At 41.8% G+C, this 26,011-nt stretch overlaps 1 protein-coding gene across 4 annotated transcripts in view; it reads left to right on the top strand.

Annotated features, from left to right (window-relative positions):
• LOC105195452 (poly(rC)-binding protein 3) overlaps window positions 1-26,011 on the top strand; it is a 129,483-nt gene that overhangs the window by 24,050 nt on the left and 79,422 nt on the right. Inside the window, exon 1 of one of the 4 annotated variants that reach the window (XM_026139782.2) lies at window positions 20,471-20,841. The exons of the other annotated variants lie outside the window; for them this stretch is intronic. The gene's annotated coding sequence lies outside the window, so the exon portion shown is untranslated. Of the gene's footprint in view, window positions 1-20,470; window positions 20,842-26,011 lie in introns of those variants that run through there. 4 annotated transcript variants of the gene reach the window in all.

Here is a 26,011-nt window from a genome sequence, read left to right as displayed (position 1 = left end):
CTCTCGCGGACCAGCGAGGGTGAAAAGAGGAGATGTGCGACGGAGTGTAGGGCTATCTGGCAGGCACGACGATGCATTTAATAATTAACTCGCCGGATACACGAGGATGGATGTCTGACGGGGTTTCGTCAAGAGCGGTCGAGAAGCGCGACAGGGAGGACAGAGCTGGGGGGAGAGAAGGGGTTTGTTGCAGAAGCGGAGGTTGGTGGAGAATGGTTCGAGGGAGGGGGAGGGGGGGGCGAGTGAATGAAGAGGGCGAAGGGAAAAGCGTGGTGGGACGGGGGAGGCGAGGGGAGTGACTGCAGACGGAGTGTGAGGGAAAGGGGTAGAGTGCTTGGGGTAGGTAGGAAGGTTGGCAGCAGTAGGTAGGAATGGCTCTCGTGGATGCTGCGCAACGATCAATACACCACGTGATGCCACGCGTCACGTCTCTCTCGCTCTCTCTCTCTCTTTCGCGCACCCACCCCTATCTCCGCAACTCCCCTTTACTCACTCTCTCTCTCTCTCTCTCTCTCTTTCTCTCCCTTCGTTACCCTGGCCTCCTCGTTCGTCGCTTTCCCCTTTCTCTTTCTAGCGCAGTGGCGGCCTATCGTCGTTTCCTTGACTTCGTGACGTAACGTCGGTCCAGACGATGGGGTGCACCCATACATCCTCGGCAACTCGTATACACACAAATATGCGAGCGCTGCATTTATTTTATTTCTGAAAATATCTCGATTGAGAGATATGTCGTATATACTTTCTCGTTTTAATTGAAATTTCGATTGTTGGAACGTGCATAGGAATAAAAATAATATCATCGGTGAATGGAGAAATGTGACGTTGCATTCTTTAAAAATCAATTTATTCTGTAACTACTCATGGGCTCTATCAACCGACATGTCAAACTGCGCGTGATGTCATTTTCCAAAGAACCCCCACGGCACGCTGAAAACAATGATTGAAATAATAATAACCAATCTTCATTTCCGTTACACTTTTTTTCTTTGCCCCAAGAAACGGTACGAGTACGGCAAATGAGCGCGATACTGCTCTCTGCTCGGTCCAGAGTTACGGAGATTGGCGGAATATCTGTGAAGTTATCGGCTTAGCTCGAGCTTAGCTGATATTTCCTGATTATTCCATTAGAGAGAGGATTGATGCTCTATCATAATTTTATCAGCCGCCCGACGCCGACGCAATGCAACGGTCTGCCGCGTTTCCCCGAGTTTCGCTGAGTATTTCGAATTTCCCCGGCACCCACCTCGATGACTCGCATAAAGTCCTTTGTGTTTGGCCGCATACTATGATATCGGGGATGTGATTTATGCCGTTCGAAAGCTTACAGTGGATTTAACAATGTGGCAACTGAAACTACCGTTTGCGGCAATCGACTAACGAATTCTGTAAACGAGATTCGTTAGATGTTACTCGTCCCGCTGCACGTAGAGCGTGAATTTTGAATTTTGGAAAATAAAGAAAGATTTCCAGGAGTCAATTTCGTGTTAAATGCTTGTCTTCGTTAAAAGCTTACGTTCCGTACGAGATGTATGAGAATAACCGCATTGATCTTCCGGTGAAATTGGGTGCAAAAACTACAATCGATTCAAAGTAGATCCGAATAATTTACAATAAGGACATTCAGTTTTCTGCGAAAAGAGACTCCGCAGCTTTTAGTTGCAAAATTACCATTGTCCTCGCATTACGACAAACCTCAAAGTACAAAGTAAAGAGATCTAACGTAACGCACGTACACAGAGAGAACGAGAGAATATAAAAAAATTAGCTAATTGGATCCACCGCAAGCCTCGACTTAAAATGCTTTTTCGGAAAATGCTTCTAATTGCACCTTGATATTTGCATTTATATTTCTGAGAGATGTATACGTATACATGCAAACAATCCCACATAATATCACAGGGAAGCTCCGGAGAAACGGTATTTCCCCAGCTTCAAGCTAGAATTTCATGAGAATTATGTTTACAGCGGGGGAAGTTACACAATTAACGTTGTTTGTTAATTATTTCCCAGCAATGATATCCACCCTTGATAACAACTCATGTGTATTCGTAATTTTAGATATTTGTAATTTTATATACTCGCGATATAATTAAAATCGAGGGTACGCGTATCTCGTATCCGAAATTGTGAAATTAGGTGAGTTCTCGTGTTGCTTTGCTACTTTGTTTACTTTATTTATTTATTTATTTATTTTTTAGCCGAACTGCGAGAAGTTTCGCCTCGTTGGTTGTTGCGAAAAATGTTGAACGCGTTTATCGGATGTAATTTGCGCACAGACTTCCGCTTATACCACCCACGGTGGAACTTGGCCGATAAAATTTAATTTGCGCGACGTACGAGGCGTAGTACGCGTAGGTGCGACGTATACGACGATACCACGTGCAATAGAACAGGCATAAAAATCCTCGAAAGAACTTGGTAAACATACGGCCGAAGAAAAGCCCGGCGCGAATGTCGTGTATCTTACATATTTAATAAAGACGAAAAAAAAAAATGAAGCAGGCTTTATATTGCACGTTTCCGTTTAAATGTTCCACGATTGGTATCAACACACACACATATATATACATATATATGTCGCAGGCAAATAGCAATTTTAGGAAAATAGTATCTGACTAGGCAAATAGCATTTGCCAGGTTAGGTTAGATTAGAATAAATTACATAATTTTTGTGTTTTTAAAGCGGGCATTTTGTGTTTTTAATTCTCTACTTTAAATACACAACATGCTTGCTTGAAAAACACAAAAATTCTATAATTATTGGGTTTTTAAAGCAGGCATTTTGTGTTTTAATTCTAAGCTATTTGACCAGGCAAATGCTATTTTTCTAGTCAGATACTATTTTCCTAAAATTGCTATTTGACTACGACATATATATATATATATATATATATATATATATATATATATATATATATATATATATATACAGTACCGGCCAAAATTATCACCTTTCGATTTTTGAAGCATAACTTTTATCGAAGTGTATCAAATGCACTCAAAATTTTATAGTAAATTCTTGATGAAAGGTACACCTCGTATATAAAGTATAATGAGATTTGATAACATACACTATGATCTTCGAATTTTTTATTAAGTTTTTCAAAGTTGCACTTTTGTACTTTTTTTGTTTTTCGTGTCGCAATCATTGTTCTTACCACCATAACCTAGTTTTAGCGGTTAAATTTAATATTCCACATTATTTATACTTGTTATGACTCAAAATTAATTATGATTCATTTTACATATTTTGGAAATTTTTAATAAAAATAATTTTCCACATGTTGCTGTTTTTATTATTTAATAAAAAGTTATTATTTACATAGGTTATATTTATCATTAAAATATATTATGATTTAAGAGAGATTCGTGCGTTTTAAAACAAATTATGCTCAAAAATAATCGAAAAGTAATATAATTTTGGCCGGTACTGTATATATATATATATATATTGTATATATATATATATTTTTTTTTTTTTGGTAACGCAATTTTCACGGCCTGCAATAAATTCCAGCAGGTTGAGGAACGGGCCGGAAAAGTCTACACCGAACGTTATCAACATCGCTGGAAATTTCACCCTTTGGCGATGCCGATGTACGTTTCACGTATGTGTGTGTGTGTGTGTGTGTGTGTGTGTGTGTGTGCGTGTGGAGAGGGAAGTAAGGCGGTGGAAAGGATACGTTAGTGTGCCACAGGCTTAAATATTCATCCGAGATCAATCGGCCGGATCTGCAATCTCGGGATGTATCGGGGCGATGCAAAATAAACCGTCGGCCGTCTGTCTCGCGTCGCATCGGACTTTTGTCCATTCCCGTCCCACTCAAAGAGAATTGCATCTTTTGCATCGAGTTTTATTTTTCAAACGCCAATCGACCGGGTCGTCATTATTACTCGCGCGTACTCACCGTTTAACGAGTATTAGAGAATGATATTACCTCTTTATACAATAATTCAGTCGTTTGTCTTCCGTGTTTGACGATTTTAACGATAAAATTGGCATTATCGAATTTCACTTATAAGTAGAAAGCGCGAGCCAATGTTGTTTATTATCGCGAACATTTCGGATTTCTCTCTAACAATTTTAACAACGAGCGTTTAATTCTCCGTGTTTTTACTTATTTAATACGTACGATGTTTTCATGTTAACACGGGGTAAGAACTCACTTAGCTACACGTAGAGTGCAAAACGGCCAGTAAAAACGAGGACGGTTAATTGTGCGGAAAATTTTCAAGCGATACCACAAGACACCACCCTCATTGTACATATGTACTCGTTTCGCGCAAGTTTCGACATTCTCCCATTGTTCAGCGAGCTTCGCGCGCGCAAGAGTTGTCAGGAGCAGTGGTCTCGTATCCTTCAGGCACGTACTTCCGATGGTATTCTGAAAAGGTCGCTATAGCGCGAGTGGCGCGACTCGCGCAATTTATTCCCGGGCTTGCTTTGTGCCGGGCTCGCTTGGTGAATTCGACTTTGGGCCGCGAAAGCGCGGTTCCAATTTTCTTGTCTTCAATCGCGCCCGTGTTTTGCCGATGACGTGACGACGTGACGCCGCGCCGGCATATTTTCAATAAACAATGCGCGCGACCTAAAACTGCCAAAACGTCGTCGATCGGGAGCACGTCGAGCGATTCGAATTAATCGTTTTTTTTTTTCGACAGGTGTCTCGTTCGACTTTCACAAAAAAAAAAGGCTTTCGTCTATTCCGCTCTCGAATCTTTATAGATGAATGTAAAGCATTTTTATGGCCTGTGCATATTGATTTTCCCGTAGTTACTACGACTTCTTCAAAGCCGCGAATTATATGCGTTTCATTTTAAATGCAGAAAGCCGTGTAACAAGTTAAACAACGTGGACAAAGTTTTATTTATTTCTAAAAATAGATAAAATTGTAAACGAAAGTTGACATGAAAAATATGTATGAAGAACTAAAAGTGGTGAATTCTGGAATAAACGAACGTATGAAAAGAACAATGGAGTTATTATTTTCAAGTGATATCTCTTTTCGAGAAATCAGAATGGCGAACAAGCGTACGTCAACATAGTTGCGAGCCGTCCTCTCTAGGAAGATAATTTCTTCATGGAGAAAATTAAATTCTCTCGTTACTCTTCCGATTCCACTATTTCCGCGGTAAACACAAACGAACGATCTCGCCCAGGCACGAAAAGACCGAGACGCGGCCGAGAGTTCGGGACTTTTTATTTTTTTTTTTTTTACGAGCGCCATGGACACCGGCCAATCAGTGAGGTGACAATGATTTAGGTGCGCGTTCCTGGATTGTCGCCCGGCAAACACGAGCACGCACACGTGCGTGTGCTCGTACCCGCGTGTGGAAGTGAAGCGGCCTCATGAAACATTCATGCCGATACCGCCCCGTGACACCGCTTAACCCTGGCTCTCCAAAACGCAGTAGTCAAGATAGGCCACGATGTATTTTTGACGTGGCGGTATTCACGTAATGTATCACCCGGTGACTTTATCGGGAACGCCTCGAAAAGTCCCAGAATTAAAGTCTCCACGTAAAACGCGCGCATCAATTTTGAGATAAGGTACGTAACTGGATCCGAAAATGAAATTTAGTTAGCGTGCGCCGTGCGGGATGCTCGATCGTGAACACGAGAATGATTTCGACAACGTCATGGAGAAATGCAATTATAACCGTTCCCTTTTCGACAGTTTATTATCGAAGAGAGAAAGAGAGAGAAAGAGACATATATTAATAATTGATCAGAGCGACTTTTCGTCAGTCAGCGGTTCGCGCGAGAGAGCGAGGCATAATTTTCTGTTCATAACGCAACTATATACTATACGTGACGGAGGGAGTCAGCTGTGGCGAAGTTATTAATCCTGCTAACAGGAGGCAAAGTGTACTTTGTACGCTCGCTTTGCCTGCCACCCCGTGTTTAACTTGCCTGTTCAAAAGCACCAAACCATAACACGGCGATATATATTCGCGCGTAACGTCACAGTTTGAAAGCCCCTCGAACTTTCGTTTTCCCATGGCGGAAGTTCGGTGACCGGTGCCGATATCGCTGATCAGCCTCTTGAAAGTGTTTCTAAAGCGAGAGGTATCAGCTTAACGCGAAGGTCGCCCGAAAAATTCAGACAATTCTCACGTGTTACGTGAAACCTTGAAATATGTCGCGCGTTGCTACGTGATCCTTGCCTATTCCGAGCTGTCTAAACTTATCTCTCAACACGCTTTTCTTCTAATTCCATAATCGCGCGAGGTAGCGAGACAACGAGAGCCTCACGCGTCATGTCAAAGTCTCATCTGCAGTCCGAGCGTAAGAGGCATCGGGATAAAACTAGAAAGCGGCCTATGGAAAAAAAAAGGAGTAGGTCAGGTTAATAATAAACGTCTATAACAACAGAGTTTCATAATCGTCTCTTCGATCATGTGTACAAGCGAAGGTTGTTTGGCACAAGATTAAGATACGCGCTAATATCGAGCGACGCGATTCTCTTCTACCATGGAGAGAAAAATACCTTCTCGATAATGGCTTAATTCCATTCGATTATGGCGGAGATCCCGCGGAGGAATATGCACCTTGGGGAATCGATACGATGAACTAGTATAAGCTACTCCCTCTCTCTACCTCCTCCCTCTCTCTCTCTCTCTCTCTCTTTTCCTCGCAGCCTTGCAGAAATGGGAAGACATCATAAATATGATAATAGGTGGTTTAGGAACGGCGTGTTCGGCATACCGATAAGTTTCCTATCCGCCTTCGTCGTCCCGCTATCTTGCCCGAGCGAGATGAGGAGCGAAGCCCGGTCTCGCGTTGCCGACAAACATTTAAATTTGAGGATGGTACGTGACGCAATTAAAAGCTTCAGAGAGATTCCCCAACGCCCTCCACCTCGCTTCATCATCCCTCCTCGCCGCGCCGCGCCGCACGTATGTGCAACGATGCAGCCGCGGCAATAAAACTTGTTCCGACTCCAACCTAGGAACCTAGAGGAACAGGCTCATACAGACATCATTTTCCCGTCCCTCTCTTCCGCGGCGCGCGCGGCGCGGCGGTGCAAAATTCTCCAGCGACGTCTTTGCGAAGACAATTTCCGGCCTCCGTAAACAACGCGGTTATGTGGGGACCGGTCGGGGTTCGTCTCTCGTGGCTTCGCAATGGCAAATTTACATATTATTTCAGTCTCACTTGAGCCTATCCGCGTGGACGCTATTATCGAAATTCCTGGCTTTGCGGATGAGTGCAACTCGTGCTTCGCGATAATTATACTCCTCTTTTATTGCTGCATGTTTTGTTTTTTGTTTGGACTACGATGAAAGGCAACAGGCTCTCTTTAAATGTAGATTCGGCCCTCGCAAGCCTAAATCGAGATCCAACGGGAGTGTTAAGAATATTTCATTAAAATTAATGAAACGCCGCCGCCACCGCCGACGTCACACACATGAGGGGAGGTCGTAGCCATAATTGGAGAGGTCTCCACTATGGCAGCTGCACAATCCTTTGTGCGGCGCACCTACCCCCTTCGGCTGTTGCAGCCCTCGTTCGAGCATATTACCCTGTTTCTCTGTGTCACCTTTCGTGAACTCTCTCTCTTCCACTCTTTTTTTCTCGCCTTGTCTCTCTCTCTTTCTCTCTCTTTTTCTCTCTTTCCCTCCCTTTCTGCCTGTTTATTATTTTTAGAAATAAAATACTTTTATCGTGAGTTGCAGCTTATACGCAGGTATGCAACATCCATTACAATTGTCATATTCCAACATGAAGTTGTTTACGCAGCCGTTGTATTCGCATCCCACATAACGCTAAATGTAGCCGCTTAGTCTTCAACGCATGATAACATTCGAACGTCATATTCATGTTGAGTAAATGAAACTCGGAATCAAACGCATTTAGCTAAATGCGAAAAAACGATGTTTAAACGTACGAACAATAAATGTTATATAGGAAAATATTGAAACGTTATAACTAAAAATCAGTATTGACTGCGTATTGTCGGTATTTTTCTCATGCGTACGGTACATAATGTACAGTTTTGATCCAACGAAATAGTAATTTTTATACACCGAGATAAAAGTTGCAGACTTGATTAAAACTTTCAATTTAAGTATTTATGTCTTTAAGTTAAATATATAAATGCTGAAACTAAAATTCAAGTATTTTGTGCATTTGAATTAACTAAATAAATATTTGAATTGGAGAAATATAATCAAGTGGACAAGTTTAGTCAATTTAACAACGTTTTTCTTTCTTTCAGTGTATAATGGTCGCTCAGAGAGCGCGCTTAAATTCATTTCCATACTCAAAACTATACCGCTCGCTAACCTACACGTTACATGCGTTGGATGTTGGCATTTGGACAAGATTTATTCTCAATAATGACGGATCCCTTCGCACGCGGTTCGAGACCTGACCCTTTAAGCCAGACAGGCTTTTCTATGGCCTCCACCTGCATGGCTGTATTGTAAGTCCTCCCTCGCCTCTCTCTCTCTCTCTCTCTCTCTCTCTCTCTCTCTCTCTCACTCCTCACGCTCTCAAAAGAGTTTTTTGCACACACTCACACGCTCGAACGATTACTCGTACACTCGGGCGAGTTTGCTTTCTCGATACACGTGTGCATACGTGAACGCGATATCCCATATCGTACTGCACAGAAACTCTCCCTATCGAGGGAGAGAGAAAAAGAGAGAGAGAGAGAGAGAGAGAAGAGCTTTCAAAGCTCTCGCGCCTCTCGCCCAGACTGTCATTTCGATCCTGACTGAAACAGTCCCAGCGGTTCTCAATCGGAAAAATGCTCGTAATGAAAGATAGACTAAAGCTTTGCTTTATGAGTTTATACTGAGAATTCGATGGTTGACAGCGCTCGGCTGACGTAGATAACAACAAGCCAAGCGCTTTGTGAGTAATCTATTGCATCGCGTAGTGCTCCCATGTGAGATACTCTCACGCGCGTAAGTGCATGTACGAAGCAATGGGATAGGATCAAATGCCTTCTTTTTCTCTTTCTTTCTCTTAATTTGTATTTCTGGAAAATTAATTTGTACCTCGTTACGCACTTGTTTGGAAGGTTAAATTAATCGACGCTCTAATCGTCGGCAACTTAACCCTTTCTCGAGAACTCGCAGCGAACGTGCTTGCGCTCTTTTACCCAGCAACAAAACTCTTCGTATCCTTTAAGTTACTTCCCTTTGGTAAATTATGGAGCTTGGTATGTATAATGCGAAGAGAACTTAGTTACTGTCGAAACGTTTGAAGTGGTAATACATATCGTTCACAGTAAATTCCGTTCAATTTATCCGAGTAGAAGAAATGGGAATTTACCTCGAATACTTTCCGTTGCGTGATTAGACAAAAGAAAAGAAAAGTAAATAAATGAAGCAGGGATTAAACAAACATAATTTTCGACAAAATGAGTCTTCTTTTAACGAGCACCCGGTATAGCCGACGCGTGTATGTAGCGAGTGGGCCCGTTGTAACGCTTCAGCTGGTTCCTCTGCCCTCTCGCACCCCTTTCTCGCTCCCTGTACCACCGCGGCGAGAGCGAGGAGGAGGACGAGAGGGCGCGCAGACACCCCATCTACCCCCCTCGTCTCGTTCGTCCCCCTTTCGTCGTCCTCTCTCTCTCTCTCTCTCGCCCACGCCATGATCAATATTACGCCCCAGAGCTACGGCATCCAAACCGACCTCGAGACGGACTTCTTCTTCCTGCAAAGCATCCCTGAGCGGCGCGATGGTGCAACTTCCGTCTCGAAACTTTTCCAGCACGCGAAACCGGAAACCAGAACGAGAAATTAAAAGCCGGGAGGAGCGTCGGCCGTCTGGATCACGCCGAGGAGTCCCGCTGTGAAGTTTCTCTTGGCCTCTACCCTCTCACCCTGCCGGAAGGGGCCGGAATGGAGTCGATAATAGTCCCGGTAATTGCGTTGCTCGCTTGGGCTGTCATACGAAATCGCCGAGATTGATTTCGTGGGCTCGACAAGTGCCGTGGTCAGGTTCGATCAGGCTTTTACGATTACGAGCGCGAGCGATCGTTCTCTTCGCTACCGGATTCTTTCTTTTTCCTTTTTAATATTGTCGTCTCTATAAATTTTAACCGAGTCGCGAGTTGTTGAAAATTTCCCAAATTTTATAGCAAAATAGAAGAGATGATTTTTTCGCTTATAGCAAAAAAAAGTTTTGTATTTCTGCAAGTTACGAAAGAGCGTACAGTGTTAATTTCTTCTTCCAACTCCAAGTGCCATTTTCTTTGTATATCGAGAAACTAACTCGACTGTATTAATGTTGTCGCATTGAGATTGCGACATGAAAATCCCGTTGGATGGATATATATATATATATATATATATGTATACGTTTGTAAGCCGACGTGCTCTAACTACCGTTTGACCGTACTAGATCATTCCGCATAAAGCCCATGTCACACCCGAGACCAAAGCTATCAGTTTGATTCCGGAATCTTCTCAGAAGTACATCGGATGGATGATTCATCTACAAAGGCCAACTAGCAGCCAGCCGACGACTTCAATCAGCTAGGTTGAGAACCACCAGAAACGGATTCCCGTCTGCTCTTGCGGGCGGGATATATTTGTACAAGTAGTAATATGGTGGTTTGATCAGGCGGGAGTGCGAATAGGACGGATGAGCAAGAGAGAGAGAGAGAGAGAGAGAGAGGGAAGCGCGGCGCATCATTTCACGTGGCATTCTCGTTTCGTAACCTTCTGGGTGGACTGTACGGCGGCTAGGTCAGGGACTGTACGTCTGCCTCTCCAATCTGCAAGCTATTGTAACACTCCTCCGCATCTCTCGCATCTCCCCTTCGGTCCCCCTTTTCCGCCGTCGCCGCTGTCGCCGTCGCCGTCGTCCCCGACGTCTTCTCGGCTGTTCTTCCTACCTCTCTTCTTTCGCCTCTTCCTTCTACTCGAAGCGCTTCTTCACCAACCCTCACGAGCTCTCTACCTTCGCCGTCCCTGTCGGCCTTGTGGCGCTGTCCTTCGGGACTTGGACGGCGCGATGTCGCTTGTTCTTCGTTTCCCTCGTCGTCCCCTTGGCGTCGCGACGCACGGTGTCAACGAGAAAATCATTTGCCTCTTTTCTCGCTGATGCTTTAAGAAAGAGTTATAAAGCAATATCTAGAATGGGGAAAGAGAGAGAGAGAGAGAGAGACGAAAGCGGAAATAATAGCGGATCTCGTGGAATGCACGACAACAATATCGTTACAATTGTGGTTGTTAATATCGTAATTGCATGACTGTGACCACGGACGAGGTCAATAGGGAGATTAAACGTTAAAATGTATGTATATTATATCGTTGCGAAAGTTTAGTCAGTCAGTATGCATTGTAGCTTTCAAGCCCGTAAAGCGAAGATTCGTAAATGTGGAAATGCAATAATATTCAGGGCTCTCTTGAATGAGAGAGAACCGAATTTAGAGAAAAATTCGATTTAGATCTATCTGAAAGATAAATGGTGTAATTTTACAATTTTATGTGTCGCACCAATTATGCATGTTAAAACCACTTTTATATCTATAAAATAATTATGAACGGGGAAAAAGAAATTTATATATACATTTAATCCTACGAAATTAATATTATATTCTTGTATATCTTTTGATTTAATTATTGACGGCTATTAAAAGACAGATGACGTTAAATTCGTAAGTTAGCATTATGTATTAATTAAATTTATTTCAACTTTTGTACATGTATTCCAAGTATTATACAAGACGCAAGCATATCTCTTTGCAACGTCTTCCCGAGCAAACTGAATTATTTCACTGTACTCGCGATTCACTTAAAGCTTTAACAAAGCTTTACTTCTCAATCGTTCCATTACCACGTCGCTTGGCGGCTTGCGTCCTTCGAGAATAGAAGACATTGAGAACAATTCGACGTTGTTATTTTAGACGCGGTAAAATGACTATTCGAACGCCGAGGGAATATTATGCGTCGTCTCTTCGGGTTGCGAGTGAGAGTTATGTTCGCGGTGCAAAATCTGCTTTCGTAACTCCTCGACGCGCGATCTTCGACGTGCTGAAAGTTTAGAGAGTGACGAATTCTCACTTTATCGCGAAATAATCCGAACGTTTGTAAAGACGGCCAAAACGATTTACGAGTGGTTCGGCTCGTCCGCCGCATCGCGGGAGAACCGTAATAATTTACCTGGTCGGGTAATTTCTCGGCTATCCATTTTCGCGATATCCATTTTGTAACGTCGAATTTTCGCGGAATTTACTCGCGATTGCGGGGCAGTGTTGGGTTAGCTAATTTCGCGAGATAATCTGCATAATCTCGCGAGAGAGAGAGAGAGAGAGAGAGGGGGGGGAGAACTTCTCTCCTCCCTAGATCTCGGTAACTTGATAAAGTCCTTATTAACCGCAGGCTTAAAGCTGCCAGACGCAGGAGGATCCTAGGATGTTTCGAACGGCAGGAATCGATTGATATTCACGATATTTTCCCAAAGGTTTCAACTTAGCACATACGTTCCATCGGAAAACCTATTTACTCTCACTTGTATTTGAAAAGTATTTCCAACGATCCGGGATTTATATTTACTACGTCCACTCGCGTTATGAATATTGAGATTTATTTACTTAAGAATGTGAACTTTTTCTTGCCACGACTCAACATTTACAAATATCACAGTGGATTAAATTTTAAATTTAATATTAGTTTTAATCGCGGAATCTAGTGACTTTATGATTAGTCTTTTAATTGTGTAATAAATCCAATTTTAATTCAGAAGAAGACAATTTTAACACTACCTTATTTATACGCAAAGAATCTTTTTAATTACGAAATCGATTACGTGATAGCTAAACACTTTTTTTCTGTATTTAAAGAGGAAATTTTTTTATGTCATCCGTATATTTACCGCTCGCATTCTGCTTTTGAAAAGCTAAAGTAATAAACGTACAGAAATATCTATAAAAAGGATTTTATAATCATGTGTACCATATAGCGAGATTACATATTAAAAAAATTATCAATCAAATTAGCAATAAAAAATTATACAACGATTAAAACACGATTGAGAAGTAATAACTTATACTTTTTCACGTTTAAAATGAGACTGCATGCCAGCCTTAAACCTATCCAACATTAAAAGGGAAGATCGATAAATATAATTCATATATACTTTCCGAACACTTGCTGCAGGCTACGGAACCCTTTCTCGTTTCGTTTAGAACTTTGTCGCGTATGGTCTCCGAGAAGATCTTCCGCTCCTTTCAGGAAAACGCGATTTCCGGAACCGATTTATCGGTCTCCTCCCGAACGGGGGAAGGGGGGCCGCCGCGCTTTTAGCGAGATAGTTCGCGAAATCGGATATAAGAAAGGCTACATACTCGCTGTGCACTCAAGAAAATGTTTGTCGCAAGAGGCAGATATCGGCAGGTTTTCCGTCACATAAATCTACTTTGGTGCAGTCGCGTGTCGCGCGACGGCGACGGCGGCGCGGTGCGGGCGATTGGCACGACGGGAAAGAGGAAAGACGTCATCCGCTCCCGACTGGATAATGCATAAGTGACGGCAGCACGGCGCGTTGTGGGAATCATATCTCGAATTATGAATAAAATAGCGGTCGCCCCGAGGTGTGCGTGTGTGTATGAGGCGAGGTATCGACCGTACCTACCCAGTATCGTCGCTCGCGCGCGGGACGGTACGTGAGAATCGCCCGTGTATATCCGCGCGCGCGCGCGCGCGCGCGCCTGTCCATGTGCGCGACGTTGATTAATCCCGCAATTGCATCTCGGTTCGGACGATCGAAGTTGCCAAAGTTCCGTGCGGCATGCCGGATTTCGATGAATGTGGAAATGCGCGCGGGATGTTGCAAACGATGCGTTCGGAGCGAATCAAACTTCGCTCCTCGTTGCAGCCGTTGAATCCGTAGTATTTGCGTTACGGTGTATAAGAGCCGCAACGAAAGGGCGTATACGTAATCGTTGACAACATTTGGATAATTTTACGCACGACGGAAAAAAAATCTCGGACAGTTTTATTTATTTATTTATTTATTTTTTTTTTTTTAATAAAATGTTCAATGGAAAAGTAATCAGTTAGAAATCATTTGTTTATCCCACGGATACGTATAACGATGCCTGTTGATCAATTTTTCAATATCTCGTTTGTGAAAATTTGAAATGATAAATGTTTCAGCCACGCAGAAAGCGTTATTATTTACGAGACGGTCCGATAATAATTTACGTCCCGGCTTTAACGATGATGCGCGTGTTTCCGGAATGTCCCTTTAATTCGTTTATCCCCTCGGTTTTACAATGATATTACGGGATATCACTCGCTCCGCCTAACTGATTATCAACGCTCACCAGCTCACGCGATTCAATCCAATCGATTGCCTTTTGACAAAGCGATAAACGTTAGAGACACACCGCGGGGCAACGTAAGGATGACGTATGTACACTCTTGTGGACCAAAGTGCGAGCCATATGTCGCCGAAGCGTGCGTTCGAATTATCCGACTATCGGATCACCGAGTACTCTCTGCGACGTGCCGTGAATTCGAAAGCACGATTCCCGAGGCTGCTGGCCGTCCGCTCCTAGATGAGATAATTGCGAGCCGCGCGCTCGCGAATCGGACGGATACGGCCGACATCATGGGACGAATGTAATTTCCCGTTTTAGTATTTTCCTATTAGCGCGCTACATCCGCGGCATTACGCTCGCGCGAACCAAATGTTTATTGCCTAATGATCGTTTCACAAAACGGTTTAATAGCACGGGCTGCGCGAATGATCGGATCGGAAAAGAGAGCGCAAAAACAGCTACGGAAGTATTACGTCGATTACAATGACACTGCTACAATTTCTTCTCGCTTGAAAGAAAAAGGACTAAACGATCATAATATTTAAGGCTGTTTTTATTATACAATATCAATTAAAAATTATCGAAATTTAAAACCTGCTGCACGTTCTCTAGGTTTATTCTACTATTTTTCTAATCATCGACAAAAAAATTTGGCCGTGTGAATGCTCGAATTTTTTTTAAACCAATTGCAAAGAGGAAAACAATGAAAATTTGGTTTGTAGTGGCTAATGCGAAAATGACAGTTTTAAGTAAATGACTTTTAAAATGGAGCCAAATGACATTTTGCACAAATATCTATTTTATTAATATATGATATAAAACATTTGATTTAATCCGTAATGCTATTTTCTCTCAAGTTGCAAATAAGTACTATTTAAACTGCGATTTTATATAAAAATAAGGAGCAAATACAAAATTACAAAAATAACTTTTAAACCAATAGGAGATTCGAATTTTACATAAATATTCAAACGTAATAATAGAACAATGTATAGAATTTTAAAATTTTTGATAATACTCTGTAATGTGACACATCTTTAAATATAAAATCAGTTTTTTTAGTTTTTATCCATTGATCAATCGCATTATGTGCAAATGCAGCTTTAACAGAGCAAAATTGCGTTTGCGCACAATTGTAATTGATCAATCGATGATTTGTACATATATCTAAGAATTTCATATATAAAAAGATTAAATTAAAGTAAAAAATTGAATTTCCAGTGTAAAAGAAAACCTAATAAACTGAGTTGAAAAATATAGAAATATTATCAAGCAAATGTTGCTTGTAACATTTTCTTTAATATTTGTTAGTTACAAAAAACTTTGATTGACAACGGAATAAATATTTCTGTGTAACACATCTCGTTTTTTTTTTATTTATTAATTTATTTGCTAAGAATAAAAATTTATTTTGTCGTATGTAAGTACAAAGATTATTATTTCAGCAACTAAAATAAATTGATGTCCCACAGATAAACTTTTTGTAGTATCTTTTTCTTAGCACGGAGACACGGTTTCACTCTCTTTCCGTCGATAGTTTTTCGATCTTTATGGACCGGTACATCATTGTCACAGCGAGATGCTTGTGCAGCGTCCCGCGTCCCTTCGACAGAATGTCAGTGCGGCAGGCACTCTAGCGGGCTTAATTGACACAGACTCGTTGCTAATTAGTTTACATTACACTCTCCGTATCCTCCGGGTCCTGCCAAGTCGCTCTCCAGCCTGTGCTACGCTCCCGATATTGCGAGAGCTCTTTAATGTCGAGCTTCGTCAAGCCGCGAACCGAAGGTGGTGTGCGCACACGTATCGGTCCGTGTCGCAGCATGATTCACGCTAACGCGCCCTTGTGCTATGACGCACTCTCTTTCTCTCTCTCTCTCTCTCTCTCTCTCTCTCTCTCCTCCATCGTTCTCCCCGAGTGCGTATCTGTCGTTTCCATGGAATGTCGCCGAACATAACGTGGAATATCCCAATCGAACGCATCCGATAAAAACTGCCGAGTATCACATAACATAGACCGACGACAATGCTTACGTGACAGTTATTTTGTCTCGGAGAAACGAGAGAAAAATTCAACTGCAATAAAACAATCGTTATTTCGTTTAGATTGTTATTATGTTTTATTATTATGTTTTGGTTATATAATACGAGCTGAAAGTTATCGACATTTAAAGACCCTCTCTACTGAGACCCTCTCTAGATTTACTCTTTTTTTTTCTAATCAACAAAAAATTTTGGTCGCAAATGCTCGACCTTTTGGCCCTGCAACCAGCTGCAAAGGAGTAAATGAAAAATTTGATTTCTATGGTTTTTGCAGTAAAACTATTTTTTGCTGCGATTTTAAACAAATAACTTTTGAACGAATAAGTAAATCAAAACGAATTTTTGCACGAATCTTTATTTAGAATTTTGTTAGAATATATATAAAAATTTTGATTCAATTAGTAATGCTACTTCTCCATCAAATTTGTAAATAGGTACTACAAAAGTACGGAATTTTACGTGTATAAGGAATCAAGAATAAAAAAATGAAATAACTTTTAAACCAATAAGTGAATTGTGCTCCAATTTTGCACAGATGCTCAAACATAATACTAGAATATTCTATAACTTTTTATATTTTTTATAATGTTTTGAGATATGACCCATACATCCTTAATCATATAAGTGACGTATAAAATTGCATAGAAGCGGTATTTTTCTTCAATAATCCAGTATTTATCTTGTATACATCATAATTAACATCTATTCTAACAAAGTGATAGTTTGCTCTTTAAACGTCAACAGGCTCGTTTTCCGAAGCTAATCAACCATTTTTTTACAAGTCATACCATGCGCCATGAATTTAAATAATCCAATCAAACGGCAAGATTTAATCAGCGGACGACGTCTCTTATACGCGTAACAGAGTGATCACGATCGATTTCGCTTAAGGACAAAGGAACAATGCGAAAGACAATTCCAGATATAACGAAGAAGATACCTCGTCAGGGGAGGGGGACACCGACGGAATCCGATTATGAAAAGCAAGAGACGAGAAAAAAAGTAAATAACGGTCGCGCTTTCCTTTGAGAACTTAATTCTCGAATTAATCATTTATTTGCGAGGTCCAGCTTTATGCGGGACGCTCACATTTCAAGGAACTCAAAACAATCGCCTCTCCCGCCTTACTTTAATTTACTTTGGAACGGCTTAGCGATGAGCGCAGCTTGAAATAACGTCTTCTACCAGTATTCACGGGACAGACACTCCAATTTCCATTCCCGTTACAGCTAAACACTCATCCGACTGTGATTACAGTTCTTATTTGTCAGACACGAACGTTATGTTTACGGTAAAATTTATGTGCGCGCGCGCGACCTGATTGCAAAAGATTACTGTTCACAGTCTGACTTGTTTGTAGAGAAAACTAAACGAGGATATTCAGTGTCAGAAACATCTGGCTAAATGTCTGAATAGAGTTCGAGAAATCAGTACAGCAATTAAATATACAATGTAAATATATCTACATTGAGAGAAAAAATATCTTGCAACAAAAAGAATTTACTTGACAAAAAAATCTACTTGCGCGAAAGATTATTTACTCGGTCCCAATAGCTCGTTCACTGGCAGTCAGGTTAAAAGTTCTTTATTCGAAGTATTTATGTAAATAAAATGACGAAATAATTTTTATTCTCAAGTAAGTTTTTTTGTACAGTTCTAGAAAATATTTACTGTTAGATTATTTTTATATTTAAGACGATCAGATTTTTTTAAATCTGGGAAAACAATTTAATTAATAACAAATTGATATGATTATTAGGCCAAATTAACGAGCAAATTTTACTTTAATGGATCTAAATTTTTTACTTTAATGAAGTTTACATAAATGTGTAACTATTCATTACGAGACATGTCTTGACCTTACTTGATCCTCTTCAAAGCCGTTAAGTATTAAAAAAAAAATTGCATGAAGCTCTAAATTTTAATTTAATTAAGTTGGATAATATTATTAGCTTATATGTAAAATGTAAAAATACAAAAAAAATTATACTTAAGATAATATTTACTTAAAAGTTTACGGTTGTAAGAAAATGTTTTTTTCTCTCAGTGTACTATATACGAGTATACGTAAATAAATATAGATGAAAAATGTTGTAAAATACAAAAGATCTCGCACAGACGTTTACATCTATTTGAGTATCAGTATTTATATTTTACAATTTACGAATTTCATCAGAATTTATGCTTAAGGTTTCTGCTTTGAATCGGAATTCGCGTTAATACAGCGCGACGGAAGAATCTGGTTTCGCATGCCTCCCACGAACGCTTTTATTCTTCGTGCATCCCGGCAATCCTCTCTCTCTTTTTTTTTTTATAATTGTCAGAAACTTCTCCGTCGTGTCGGAGAACGTGCAGCTCGCGGGTGCATTCGTCGAGACGCATCACTGCGCATATCTACTCTCGGATGCACGACGCGGTATCATTGCTGAACGCTCTCTGTCGCTTCTCCTTATTTTCGCTCCGCCGCCGGCTGCTTTCCAGGCGTTTCCACTTTATCCGCGAATTTTTCCTCTCGCGCGACGTCGAACAGAAACAACATGACCATTGTGACGCGCATACCAACGCGCCAATCCGGTACCGATGCCGATTTCCGCTACTCTTTCATAAAGCTGTAAAACGTTACCCCAGCGGAAAGAGAGCCGTAGCTGGAGGGGACTTTGGCAGCATTTACATCGCGCATTTCGATTGTGGAACAAACGGATACGATGTCCGTTTCTATACTCAATTGTTCACAAATATTTACGAAACACCGATGCGCCTATATTATAATGATTATTGGATTTTTTTGTAATTCAGATTCACGAATACATTGGTTGAATTTCATTATCATCGTAATTGATCCAACGTTATCCGAACATTTCGCCACATAAGGAGAGTCTCGTATCGAAAGGATTATCGTGTATGCGAGACATTCTCACCTGTTGCGAGCTTCCTTGTTGATTCTAATCGAGCGTCCTGATAGAAGTTCGCGGACGCGTCGTTCTTTTTTCCCTTCCACCCCGAAGCGTTACTCACGACCTCTTGGCGCTTTTTCGCTATCGCGGTGAAAATAAAAACCATTTAATTGTTAATAATACGTGTTCTTTTGCGATTATTTGGTCGAAACGTTGTTAAAATGCGGATCTGTCTGGCACGCGATAGCTCGATATCTGGTTTTGTAAATGTCAATGAGCGCTGTGAAAAGAATAATCAGATTTTTTCTGCACGGAGAAAACGATTTTTTTGGACTTGATAAATTTTATTGTAGCCAAACAAATTTATTTGGAATGGCCCAGACAAACCAATGTTTGAATCAATAACTGCGATTAATAATATTTTATTTTCGTCAAATAATAGATGTTTGAATGAAACAACATTTTTCAACATTCAAACAAATAATGTTTTGTGTAAGCATATAATATTTCAGTGAAACAACTTTCAGTTAAATAAATAAGACCACTAATTCCAATGAATTATTTTTCTGTCTGTGGGTGTGCGTGCGTGTGCGTGCGTGCGCGTGTGTGTGTGCCTGCGTGCGTGCGTGCGCGTATGTGTTTGTGTGTTTGTGTGTGTGTGAAATATGTCGATCAAAGTGTACCAAAACTGTTTAACAGGTTTTTTGCAACTTAAATAAAAGAAGAGAGAAAAGTTGTAGAATTACAATAGACCTGTTTTTTTCAGCCGAGCTTCTTGAACGGCTCATCTTTCGTCTCTTTTTCCCGTTGGAGAGAAAAAGAGTAAGGATAAATCGTGCAAGAAGTTGAAAAAGTAAAAAGAACAAATCTAATATTAACCAAGTTAGATGCAGAGAAAAAAAATCAAAGGTTGGACTCTCTGTAGGACTGCTATTGGAAAAGTCTTGCGTTTCAGCAGTAACTAATAATATATTTCTCCGTGGAAAATTAATTGAGAAGGGAGGACCGGTAACCGGCTCGGAGAAGCAGCACGCGTAGAGCGCGGGACAGTGATGAGGCCCTGATGGTTCAGCGGCGTCGATCCGATCACACGACAGGTAGCGAGCGGCCGCGATCTTTGGGCGACTTCGTCCAAAGGGATAAAGATCCCGCTTCCGGGATTGGCTATATCGGTGGCGGCGCACATGAACGAGGGCCGGATATGCGCGTCGGCGGATGCGCACGGGGTGCGCGCGTATACGCGCCCGCGAGCAGTGTCGCGTCAGCCCCCGGCCCTGCCGCACCACGTACCATCATCCAGGTCCAGAACCTACACCTGTTCTCTCTTCTCTATCTCTATCTTTCTATCTCTTTCTTTCACTCTCTTCTCTCTTATCAACCAACCGACCGACCGACCGACCAACCGACCATCGACCGACGAACCGACCGATCGACCGACCGACCGACCGACCTAATCCAATCGACCCATCCGCCGACTTTATAAACCCGTGGCCAACCGTCCGATCGCCACGTTGTCGGGTCTAAAGTCGATCAAACAGTGCTCCGCAATCATCGCCGTTGGCGTCGTGGTTAACGTCGTGCTTCAGCCGTTCCGTACGCAGAGTTAATCGTCATTGGCAAGTCCATTACACTCACTATTTTCAAATCGGCACGCGACAGTATTCATCCAGATCAGCGTTCTTCAATCTGTCACGACCGTCGAAACTTTGTCGCACTTCTGTTGATTTCAAAAGAACGTGAAACGCGACATGCCGGAGCGGTGTATGTACTCGGCATGAGAAAATAACACAGTTTTTTTTTTACAAGAAAAATACGATCTGTCTAGCACGCGACAGCTCGATATCTGGTTTAGTAAATGTCAATAAGCGCTATGAAAAAAAAAAAATTAATCTTTTTTTCCCGTCAATCAAATTGTCCTAAAACTGTTTAATTTTTTCAAGTTTTGGCAATTAAAAAAAAAAAGAACAGAGAAATGTTGTAAAACTCGCTGATCTGAATTGTACGCAAATCGCTTTAATCCTAACCGGTTCACGATCCACGTGACCAATGTCTTATTAATTGTTGCGAATGCAGCGATGGAGAATCTAGCGCTCGCAATCTTTTCGAAGCTGCAGAAATGGAAAGAAATATTAATTATGTATGATAGAATTGAAAATCGAGGTTGCGCGAATATATGTTTCATAGACTTTAATGAAAAGGTACATGCATATTCTTATTCGATGAAAATACGTATTTGTGTGTACGTGAATGTCGAGGGTGTATGTGTGCGATACACATGGGTGGAATTGCGCGCGCGCAGACTCCATGCATGTGGGGAGATCCGCGCCTCTTGTTTTGATCGTAATAAAACGCCGCGCGTTCGCCTGTGTACACCGAACTCGATGGCGATCCGGGCGAAACATTAAAAAGGCAGAATTAATTACGAAAAATATCGGAAAAGCGCACCTCATCTTTTCAGCATCGTCCTCTCTATACTATTTAACACTCGTCTTTTACATTCTACTAACCCTCGGTAATTCCCTCGGCTTTTCGAAAATAGCACTCGGGGACTTGCATTAAATATTTCATTAATTATACCTTATCAATATGACTCGCAAATTCAATTCCTAATTAAACTTGAATCGATAGCCGCAAAGTGGAATTCGATGGAACTTTCCGCGAGAAACGATTTTTGCTCTCCCCCCCCCCCTTTCTCTCTTTCTTCATTGAAAATTGATGGTAACCGAGGGCCGCCGCGTACAAATCACGATTTTTCAATAGCAACCACGCGTCCGAGCGGCGCGCGGCTAAATCCGGATATTTATAAACCGCATAAACCCTCAGCGGGTACGGCACGCCGTGATAATTTATGCGTTATAACTGGCTAACTAAGTTATGCGTTAGAGCTATCTAAGTTATGAATCACGCACCCCGAGACGCGACGCTCCGCGTGGACCCCACGAGGCCGTTGGCCGAGGCTTCGTTCCGCGTCATTGTCAATATAAACTTGATCAGGGTGAGCGCGCGCGCGCGCGCGCGAATCTCCCGAATCTTTCTGTTTCTTTCTTAGTCGCAAAGTTTTCGACGCCGAAGAGATTGTCGTCGTACTCTATCGAGGCGCACTCTTAATCGCTTCCTCCGAAAAGTTTCTAATTGCGCGTATAATCGCGAAAGTCTCCCCAATTACAGGCGCTTCGTAACACTTTTTTTTTTCTTTCAGCGGTGTATTACATAATTAGCCTCGTTGCAAAAGTGGCCGAAGTTGGCGAGGACGAGAGTGTATATCGAGGCGCGAAGATATAGGATTTCGAATAGATAGGAATATATTACGAAGCTCATAGAAGAGGAAGCGTGAAAACGTTATCCGGTTCCGCCGGTGTTTTTAAGTGCTCGACACGAGTGCCTAATGATTGCGTGCATTTTGAAATCTGTCGCCTCGTCATCTCGTCGCTGCGACATTCCGACGTTCAAAGGGAGACGCTTAGTCCGCGTCCCCCTCCCTCTTCCCCGACGAGTTTATTCCGACAAATAGTATCGTCGGGAGAACTATTATTACATCTAGACAACAAATGTGCGACGGGATATCGCGGCTCGAGGCGCGGATCCGTTAATAACTCGCAGTTGGCCGAAATAGATGCGTCCGTTACATAGGGGGGTAAATATGCGCCGGAGTGCGGTGCACTTGGTACACAGTTAGAGATCAGGTCACCGACTGCTCCCGTCGTCTTTTCCCGTGAAATACCTTGGATATCTTGGCTTGTCTAACGTATCCCGGTACCGTCTCGATTTGCCACGGAGAAAAGATTTTTCCGAATCCGCCTCTTCCCCTCCGCCTTTTTCAGACACTTGATTCCCGTGGCGCGAGAATAAGTAAACTCATGTGGTGCGAGAACGTGACAAAATTGAGGAAAGGGAGATAGAAATATACGAGAGAGGTCTATGCGCGAAAATTATTTCCCGTTGTTCGCGCTTCGGCCGGAGGGGAAGAAACGAGGGATAAGAATTATTATATATGCAGCGCGGTGACAACGATCGATCTGGTGGCAAACGATAGAGGCTAGGCTAACTTTGCCAAAGATCATACCAGACGTATCGTTTCGTATTATCTTGCTCGGGTATAGCTATAACTATTCTCTAGTCAGTCCCAGACTATGCACCTTCCCAATCTCCCTTTGCACTCCTCACATCGAGTTGCAATTAAGGTTTCCCCTTCAAGAGTATTCAACAGTTCTCGACGATGCCGCCCCCTCGTCTCCCTGCCGTTCTCTTGCGCTTTGTCCTTAAAGGAAGATTCAAACCGGTGAGCTGTGCAAAGAGGCTTTCACATTATCTTTGCCGCGGCGGCAGTTGACAGTGTGAGTCGAAACTTTTGTTCTAGTTACGTTAGTTTGAGGGAAAGAGAGGCGGCGATGCCCGTAGAATGGGGGGACACGGAAGATATTTGCATACGTACGTTTGTGTGCAAAAGAGGCGTCGTTTCCACCTATCTTCGACCGTTAGCGCGAGAGAAAGATAAAGATAAATAGACGGATAGAGAGATCGGAGAAGATGGTATTAGAGAAAGAGTATGTATGCGGATGGTGTCAGCGGAATATAAAATAATTTGCGTATCTCAGCGCGCCCGGAGCTTTCACAAAATGACCTGATAAATATCTTATCGAACTCTCCATGCGTTTTTGCGCGCGGACGTTTTTAAAGATGGACGAAGAGAGATACAGACGCTCTCATTTTTCTTTCTCTCTTTTTTTTTTTAAGAAAAATGGACAAAACGAACGCGAGATTGCGCGCGATATTTTGCGGTGATGAAAATAATTCTGATTTTAGAAAGAGAGGGAACATTGACAGATCATTTATTGTGGCTTTATTTGCGCGAGACGTTTCGCGATTGTCACATGCATGACCCCGGGTTGTGAAAGTTGAGTAAATGAATGGGCGCTCGTGCACGACTATTCTGTACAGTCCGACGATATTCGATTCAGAACCGATCCGAAACGACACAATGGCGTTGAGATCCGTGCCCGGCTCGCAATCATGCAGCACCGCTTTTGTCTCCGGCGTTAAAATTTCATCTCGCGACTTGGCCTGGGATAAAGTACGGATACCGAGTGCGTGAACGGATCAGACGTGAAGGATGAGCGCTCTTCAGCGAGAGAGTGATCCATGTCGACTTCAAAGAGCACAATACCAATCAAATTGGAAGCGGATTACCGCGCTCGCATCTCATTCTCGTGTCAAACGTTTCCACGGGCGGGGGAAGTATTCTGAATTTTTCTGTCCTCACAACCTCCGCACGGGATGAGGAGGGAAGGGGGGGGGGCGCCGCTTTTTCCGCATTCATCTTTGAAGCAACATTCGAGACGGGAGCGAGGCATTATGCAGAGAGGTTTTCGCATTATGAACCCGTCTGCTCGGGATTGCTCCTTCTGCCGTGCGACGACAGTCGATGATACTTTAATCAAACGGCCTTTTACCGATTTCCCATTCCTCGGAAAAGGAGAGATTTTAAGGGTCCGGGATCAGCCGCGATACGCCGCGTCGTGCCGTGCCGTGCCGTGCCGTGCCAGTGAGGACCGAATTGGCGAGGAAACGCGAAATTTACGCTCCACTTTGTCGGATCGGCCTGGAACGGGCTGGCAGAAAAATCGAATTCCCGCGCGTTAGAGATCAAAGGGGCGCGACGGAGGGAGACGCGTAACTTAATTTCTTTATTTTTAGCCGCTTTAGCTCGCAAGTGCGCCGCTCTAACGATCCGTGCTTTGAATTTTGAACCTTCGAAATGTCTTCTAAACGCCTTTTCCATTTTTTCCAACTGCAACTATACGTAAAAAACGTAAAAAAGAAAAAAAAGATACGCGCGTGTATACATAACAATGCGGTACGTGAATCTAACTGAAGTGAGACTTATTTTAGAAAAAAGAATTTAATAAAGCTAAAATAAAAATTAATTTTGTCAATTTGAATTCAGACAGAGAGCTTGAGATTGGAGAATTTATTAATGGCGAAATAAACGAAAAACATGTCGAACGATCCAGTCAATGGCACAAAAATAAATCAATATCTATAGAGTTTTATAATTATTATATATTTTTTTATGTTTGGATTTATTGTATTTTATTTACAGACTATCTAATCTTTTTCTCTCTTTTTCTCTCTTTCTCTTTTTCTAATTTAGTATTCATTTATTTATATAAAAGATTTGGTATACATTCCTGAGAACTGCATGGCCAACAATTGTTCGTGCGCTGCTGCGACTTTTACTTTCCAATAAATCACCTAAATCACATAAAAGTTATATATATATATATATATATATATATATATATATATATATATATAAACACACACGCTCCCGTTTTGCCAAACAAACACAAAGTCATTTTACGAGCGACCTGCTTTCAGCTCGGCTTTAGCTCATAATGAAATATTAAACAATCATCCATCGTTTGGCGTTTATAGATTTACAGTCCAAATAATATTTTCATTGTTTGTGCCTTGAACAAAGCAAACAAATTAGTACCTAAATTAGTCTCTTTTTTTTTAGGACACGTTTTCCTTTCGCCGACGGAAAAATAGTGTGTGTAACAAAAGGGCAATTAAAATAAAATTGTATAAAATTATCGCAAGCATTGGTCCATGAAATAAACATTCGTTTACATTTATTACAACGTGTTATCTATTGCATTATTTAATCCGATTTAAATTTCATCTAATTCATTCCGGCGGTTAAACGCTTAATTGTGCTTCGCGTTGGTTCGGTTTATTTCATAAAATTGTGGAATGTATAATTTGGTCGATTTGAACTCGTTG

The sequence above is a fragment of the Solenopsis invicta genome, chromosome 12 (assembly GCF_016802725.1).
Source record: "Solenopsis invicta isolate M01_SB chromosome 12, UNIL_Sinv_3.0, whole genome shotgun sequence".
Lineage (NCBI taxonomy): Eukaryota > Metazoa > Arthropoda > Insecta > Hymenoptera > Formicidae > Solenopsis > Solenopsis invicta.
The sequence above is the reverse complement of the archived record's forward strand: the minus strand, read 5'-3'. Positions and strand labels throughout refer to the sequence as shown.